Consider the following 7,829-nt stretch of genomic DNA (forward strand, 5'->3'; position numbering starts at 1 on the left):
TGGACTATTTCCTCCCCGGCTCTCGAGGGTCTCCAAATTGTGCGATTTGGTTTCCTGTGTGTAACGTAAGGTGGAGAGCCGGACAAGCGTTCGCACGTCAGTTTGGGAGCAGGCAGATTTCTCTCCCTCCCTGACAACATGGAAAAAAAAAATGGGGGGGGGGGGGTGCTGGGGAAGAAGAGCACAGGATGGCGTGCTGAAGGAGAAAATGCGAACATAGTCAAGAAAGAGATTCATCGGACAAGAATGTTTTGTCGTGTCCCGCCAACAGTCGAAGCGTACAAGCGAGGTCACAGCAACGAGGTCCAACGTATTGTTGATCACGTTGGGGCCAAGTCCACACGCGGATGCAAAACATATTTTCCCCAATCTCTACGCACATGAAAACACATCAATCTGGAAAACAGGCCAGCGGCCTTCCCGTGCTGTTTTTCTTCAGTGGCTGGAAAATCATGTTTTTGTAGAAACAAAAAGGCCAAAAATCCAGAATTTCTTTTAATCTACATTTTAAAAATCACTGTGTCAACTATTAGCTATTTTTTTACACACGCCTGTCTTAAAATATATGATAAAAAGTTATTTAAAAAAATAACCATTAGCATTATCGAGCTTAGCTTCTCCGTACAACAAAAAACAGATAAATAATAATAAATAAATGAAATGATTCCACATTTACTAATGTCCCAGTTAGTCATCCACTGCACTTAGTTCCCTGAAGGCGTCATTTGCGATCACGGCTAACCACTAGCAAATGTCACATCCTATTCAACTGTTTTAATTTTGAAATATCAAAGTTATCTGAGGCTAATCCATTTCCTGACTCCACTTTGATGTCACCAAACATTTTCTCATCCGCCGACTCTTAAAGGCTTAATACTTTACGGGCTCGCTGTCACGCTGCGGGCCGTCATCTGCCGCCCAGATCCCGTCGAGTGTGTCCGGTAGCCGCCTCGGCCCGACGCGTTTACAACACGACGGGACCGGGCCCAAACAAGCGCGCGCATCTGGTACCTCAGCCACCGACCGCCTTCTGTTCTCTTCGCCAAGTCAAGTTCTTCATCAGTGTCTTAATGGACAGCGGTCACCTGAAGTTGACACTTAGCAGGGTCTGTGTGTTCTGAGTGACCGTCACAGGTGCCTGCCAGGACGCTGCCACAAACCGATATTCCAAGTGCGGTCACTTGAAGAATGTCCTCTCAGCGAAACTGAAATAAGCACGTGGAAATGGGAACGGTGATCTTTGTCAATAAATACAAACGCATCCATGGCCTGTCATGGACGACCTCATGACATTAACGCGTGATATTCAAAATCAAACAGGTTTGCTCTCCACATTCAAATTGACAGAAAAACAAACAAACATATGGCTTAGCTTTAGAGGTTTCGAGGCGGCATGGGTGCAATTGTCAAAATGCCATGGTGTCTTAACACTCGATTATTTTGGTCACGTGCCTCAAACAATAGGGTTGCGCCCTTTTCACTTAAAAATACAAATAATACAATTCAAATCAATAAATAGCTCTCAAACAAAGTCTTTTGCATGTGGTTCACCTCTCCCCATCTTGTTCCGCTACTGGACGAGTTGACATGAACCGTTGAACAAAAGAGCTCTTGTTTGAGATGTAAAGCCTGCTAGAAAGCGGCACACTTTGAGATGAAAAGTCCGCTGGGGGAGCAGGGAGGGCACGATAAAAAGGATGAAAACAAATTCAGAGCCTCATCGTCTGTTGGCGTAACCACATAACGGACACGCTAATATTTGTGCAGGCTGGAAAAAAATAGAGCAGCTCTCTGGCTTGTCGTGTGGTAAAGCCGGACGGCAGTGTGTCTCAAGCTACGACAACCGGCTGCCTTTTTCTGTTGGCCTCAGAGGACGCCAGCACTTAGCGGCCAGCCGGGCCGGCGGAAGGCTGCAGCGCGGACCAACACGTCACCTGCTGCACCCAAACACTGGCAGCGACAATCACAGACTAACACAACAATTCATTTGGATCAGCAATGCTAGCTTGCTCCAATAGTATCTCAATTGTTCAAGTTACCAACATACAGTACACGAAAATACTTGTGTAAACATCTCAAGGAAACAATCAAGTAAGAGATGGAAACCTCACTTGGTTGATGGACGTGACATTAACTAAAGTTGTATTGGTGCAAGAGAAGCCAATGTACCTCCAGGGGCCGGCCATCAAACATGTCTGACAAGCACATCATTCACTTTGCATGTGTTGTGGAATGAAGGGCAGCCGTGTTGAGATGAGATGAGATGAGATGAGCGCGGGAGCACGAGTGACAGACAAGCCGCCGCATGTCAGCCATCTAGCAAGAACGCAAGAACCAAGTGCGAGGATGATTCACTTCTTCTCCAAGCTTGAGAAGGCGCCTGGACTATTATCCTGATTAGCGGCAGCCCGCGGGGCGCTTATTAGAGCATTTGTAATAATTCCTCGGGATCATCCCTTTCTGTCAGTACAGGCCAAAGGAGCTACCCTCTAATTGCTAGAAATTTTAATTATCCTGACGAAAGTGATGGCTGAAAGAAGCATCTACTGTGTGGATAAATAAATCAATCAATCACATTTTTGTTTAACCATCAATGTGAGAGCGAGCCATTTTCAACACTTCAATGTGGTGAAACTTTTTTAAAAAATTCAGGCGCACTACCGAGTGCTATGTTTCGATTTTTCGCAAGATGTCATCTTCTATACAATTCACAGCCACTAGGGAGCGCATTTGCATGATATGCCGTCAGAGGTGCTGTGACATCCAGGCCTCCAGCCATTTCTAGTTGTAGTTTTTCAACAGCATATCTATTGGACTACATTTAGTCTCCATTCCGAAGAAGCGATTTTCCCCATCGATGTTGTGTGCTTTTCCGTCAAACCTTCTGCACTTTGATTGCGCTCTGACTGACCCCGCCGCCTCAACCCGGAGGCTCATTTCCGACCGACAGGCAGCCGTGTTAATGACTGTAAGAACACGAGCGGCTGGAAGAAAACTAGCGGCTCTGACACGCCACCCGAGTCATTTGGACCTGCCGCCACAGGCCGGGGGGAATGCTTCTCACATAAATCTGCCTGGGAATCGCTGAGCGGCACGTCAGCCAGATGACAGGAGTGCAGCGGAGATAAGAAAAGGAGCTGGTTCACCTCAGCGCAACGTCAGATACGCTGACGATAGGTATTTGATCTCTGGGATAGCTGCAGGGGCAACACAGAGATCCATGTAGTGATGGAGGAATGCGGAGAAACATGAGGAGAGGAGTCCATTGGCGTACACTGGAATGCCCTCAATTTAGAGTTGAGCACATTTTGGAGGATCATTTCAAACATCGATCTTTAGCAGCAACTCTCAGCAGACTTCAGCTTGCGGTTGGTTGGTTGATTATGGGAAAATAGATTGATATTCAACTCCTGATTGATAAACACAAATGGTGGAGCAGCACACGTTGACAGACAATACTAAGAAGCATGTCATCATATATATATATATATATATATATGTGTGTGTGTGTGCCTTCCTTGGTTCCAACATCTTGGCATGCACTCGCTGCTCTCTCTTAGAGGTGCTGACAGACATTCACATTCACAGTTTCTCTGTCCAGGCTTTAACAGGAGCCAGATGAAAGACAGCAGCAGATTAAGATGTTCGGTACGGGGTGGCACGGGACAAGCGAGGGAGCATGGCGAGTACAGCGGCAAACAAAGGCTGAAGGAATGTCAAAGGCGGGAATCATGCTGCAAAGGCCTTCAGGAATAAAAAGTGTTCGAAGGAAGGAGTGGCTCCTCTTCCAGGTCTGGAAGCCCTCAAGGGACACTTGTGTTCTCAAGGGAACACAAGACCTCCCGCTAAAGCCCCACGCCCGGGGGGACCAAACATGCCTCTTGTGAAGCCTTTAAAGGCCAAGTTCCTGCCACTTTGTGTTTAATAAGTTTGAAGAAGCCGCTAGCACAATATGCAACGCCTCACTTTAGCTCTTTCATGAATTTCCATGGTCGTAGTGTCTTGCATTGCAGCACGCAAATGTAACGTTTAGTGCAGAGCATGACATTGAGCGATTGAGTTAGCATCATAAATATTTCTCTTGAAGTCCAAGACCATGTCACGGCCCAGGAAAGTCAAAACACAAGCTTGAGCAAATGCACACTTTGTTGTTTATTTCTGAGAATAATCGGCTTTTTGAGTTCGATGATTATTTTCGAAACTGCAAACAAGCCGACAGTTGCAGCCCTACCCTCGTATGAATCACGCAGGTGCAGCTCCTAGACAGTCAAATAAACCTAATTGTTAGTGGCTGGACACTCCCAATTGAAATGATCACAAAATGACTGAACATGTACAATGACGGGTCACCCTTTGCGTCTCTGCTTTTTTCCCCTTCCAATTATTCTTCCAACTGAAATCTACTAAACAATACAGTAATTGCTTGTAATCCATCCATTTCCTGTACTAAGTGATTTTAGGCCAGAGGCAGAGTACACCCCAGCCTGGTTGCCGCCCCATGACATGGCACAGACAGACAAACAACAATTCCCACAAATGAACAATTAGTCTTCGTTAAACGTCGGGGAATTCAGAGAAATGAACCAGGAACCATCAAAATGCCATTATATATATATATATATATATATATATATATAAAAAATATCATATATATTTGTATAAAATATATATTTATTAAAAAATATATATATATATTTTTTTTTTTTTAAAAGAAGAAATCATGTTCCGTGTACACTTATATACAACAAATTTGCAACTGAATGTTTTAATCTGTATTAAATATAAAGAACATACCTTGGAGTGAAAACCAGTGCCATCTGGTGGAGCATTTGCCTTCATGTCACTGGTAGCATCTGGACATCTTTTCTCTTTGTGCCAAGAGGACCAAATATCTCAGTCCATTGTCATTTTATACAAATGGCCACATTTTATATTCATCTGAGTGCAGGACACGGCAGCCAGGATGTGTGTGTGTATGCACATACACGCATTCCGGACCTCACGCTGGCAGGTATGTCGGCGTGGAGACAGGCTGTAGTGCGTGGCCGCGGAATGTGTAACCTGACCTCGGCAGGCCCTTCACTCATCTTCTGCCTTCTCACCAACAAGTGATGGCTGCGCCCCTCTCACAACACTGGGAAGAGAAAACAAGCAGGCAGTCAAGTAGAGCAGAAACGTGACTTGCATTTGGACACGAGCGGCAGCAAGAAAGTACGTCTCGTCTCGTATTGGTTGGTTTTCCTCAGATGTTGTGGTTTCTTAAAAACAATAGTTTCAAGATGGTAAAACACTTTTTCCTTCGGTCCAATTATTTTATTATGACCTCAAGCTGTGTGCGAAAGAGTGGAAATTCATTTAGGTCTGAAAACAGAGGAGATTTTCATTTCAATTCAATAGCATGTTAGCAACAACAAAAAAAGTACTTCAGTCGATTTTACCAAAGGTTGAAGAAAAAAAAAAGATTTATTTTGTTTTCCTCGCCGGATATTTTGTGGCGTGCGTCATGATTTAACTGCAATGACAACACGGCAGGAAATTACTAAGTGCAACCAACGGAAGATTCAAATAAGACAAACAGGTTCATTAAAGAGCTGACGTCGTTTGGGCGGTCTTCGTGAGCAAACTTCGATTAGCGTGAAAAAAAGGGGATTCCCCACCCTTCCGCTAAAATCGGACCTACTCAGGGCACTTGTACACAACAAGTTGACATCAAGCTGCTGCAAACAACACACAAGTCAGGGGCGACGTGGACACATTGAAGAAGGGGAGGAGGCGGGAAAGCCACATGAGCAGCACCCAATCAGCCCGCCTGCACTCAACCACCGGCGCTGCACGCCAAACCTCAGACTGGAAGCTTGGAAGGCAACGCAGTGTGACTGCATTTCCTGAATCCACCCCATTTAAACTCACAATATGGAACGTATTAGGACCAAGGGAAAAAAGAAAAGAAACAGGGGAGGAGGAGCAAGGGCTGGGGCAGAGATCCGAGATCTTCTCCTCTACGGTTTCTCGGAAAGGAGCTTGACATCCTAAAGACTTTTGAACACAACAGAATATTTCAAAGCCAGCCTCTTTTTTTGGGTGAAGAAATTAGAAGCAAACCGAATGTCTCATTGCTCTGCCATCCTGCTTTTTACGCCTACATGGAGCCCACAGGCGAAATGAGTGTGAGCATGGCAGCATTCATGTGCCATTGCCTCACAATTTAGATAGCAGGGTCTGGAAAAGCTTTGATTATAGCCTGTAAAGCAGCTCTATTAAAGGCCCCTATAAATTACAGGGCCTTTTTGACACACACACACGAACACACGCTCTCATCAGTGAAACTCTTTGTGCATGCCGGGTGGGGAGAGGAAAAAAAAAAAAAAAAAAAAGACGGCACACATCAATAACAAGTTAATGCAATTAAATGAGTTTCTGCAACGCTGTAATTAAAAGCAAATTGAATTGTTGGCGGAATACAGACAGGCGCCTGCATTGTATCACTTTGAGTGTGCGTCGGCACGACATCATTCATTCGGAAGGTTCACAACATGATTTTAAGAGGAGCAAAGAAAATGGACACATTTTCCAAGGAAGAGCTTGTTGGGTTTGCATGATGGGACAAACAAGGTGATACACTGCTGTTGATGAACACCATCAGATAGAGCGTGTGTGTGTGTGTGTGTGTGTGCGTGAGCGCACGCTGTGGCATTCTTTTAACCTCTGTGGAAACTCACTAAAATAAATCCATTTCGTACGTCAGAGAGGCCCCTTTTGCACCCTGTAATTACCCGAGGGCGGGAAGGGGAGCCGGTGGAGGGGGGGGCCGAGTGAGCGAGAAGATGCACCACTGGTTTGCTTTTTGGCTTCTGACAAAGCGGCAAGTTGTGTGTTGAAGGCTGACTCGGTGGCCTGACAGATCTTGGAAAATTCCCCCATCAGAGATCTTGCATTTATCTGCCTGTCACTTTGACACAACAATCTAGTCAATCCAGTTTTTTTCCCCCCCAATGTGTGAACGCCATTTGTTCTTCCATTTATACTTCCTGTAGGTGTAAAGGAGTGTCCCAATACTTATGGAAGACAAAACAGTGCAGTCACCATGGAAAGCCGTTTGAAAAATGTCACGAGTAGTCGACTTGACGTCTATAGCTGTCAATGGGAGGGTTAAATTGGACATGCTCTAAAGCGGAGCATTGGACAATCAGTCACACTGGTTCCGATCCGCCCGCCGCGTTGGAGTGAGCCAAAATGGTGCCTTCCCATAACCCCCCCCCCCGTGAGAGCGTGGATCCCCAGCACGCCGGCATGCACGCCGGCGTGTGTCTGCACGCCCCGTAAGTGGCGAGCGCGGCAGCTGCGAGGAGCCGTAATTAACACCCTCGGCCGAGGTGAGAAGAAGAAGACACGTTGCGGGCTGGCGTTCATGACAAGAGGGAGGAAGAGCAGGAAGTTGTTCCGGCCTCCACTCGTCTCCAAAGGTGCTATTAAGCGAGGGGCCAGATGTGCTCCACGGCGAGGTCATGAAATGGAGTGGCAGTAAGCTGCTCCACATCTGCCTGACTTAACTAAACAATTGACTTTATAGCCGTGTTTCCTTTGAGCTCTCCAGTACAGTTTGGCGAGGGTAAAGTCAGATCTGGCTCGCTTTCCATTATGTCAGCAACCGAAACGGCAATGGTGGGAAAAAACACTTTTTTGTTATTGTTCTTTGGTTGATTTGTCAGGTCATGTGCACTTTAGGTTCCACAGAGAGAACATTTGGGATTCCAGCTGACCAACTCTGCCATGCGATGGGAACTGATGAACACATTGATGGAGCAGCCTTCACAGCACATCTATGACAT

Source organism: Syngnathus acus, chromosome 6 (assembly GCF_901709675.1).
Source record: "Syngnathus acus chromosome 6, fSynAcu1.2, whole genome shotgun sequence".
Lineage (NCBI taxonomy): Eukaryota > Metazoa > Chordata > Actinopteri > Syngnathiformes > Syngnathidae > Syngnathus > Syngnathus acus.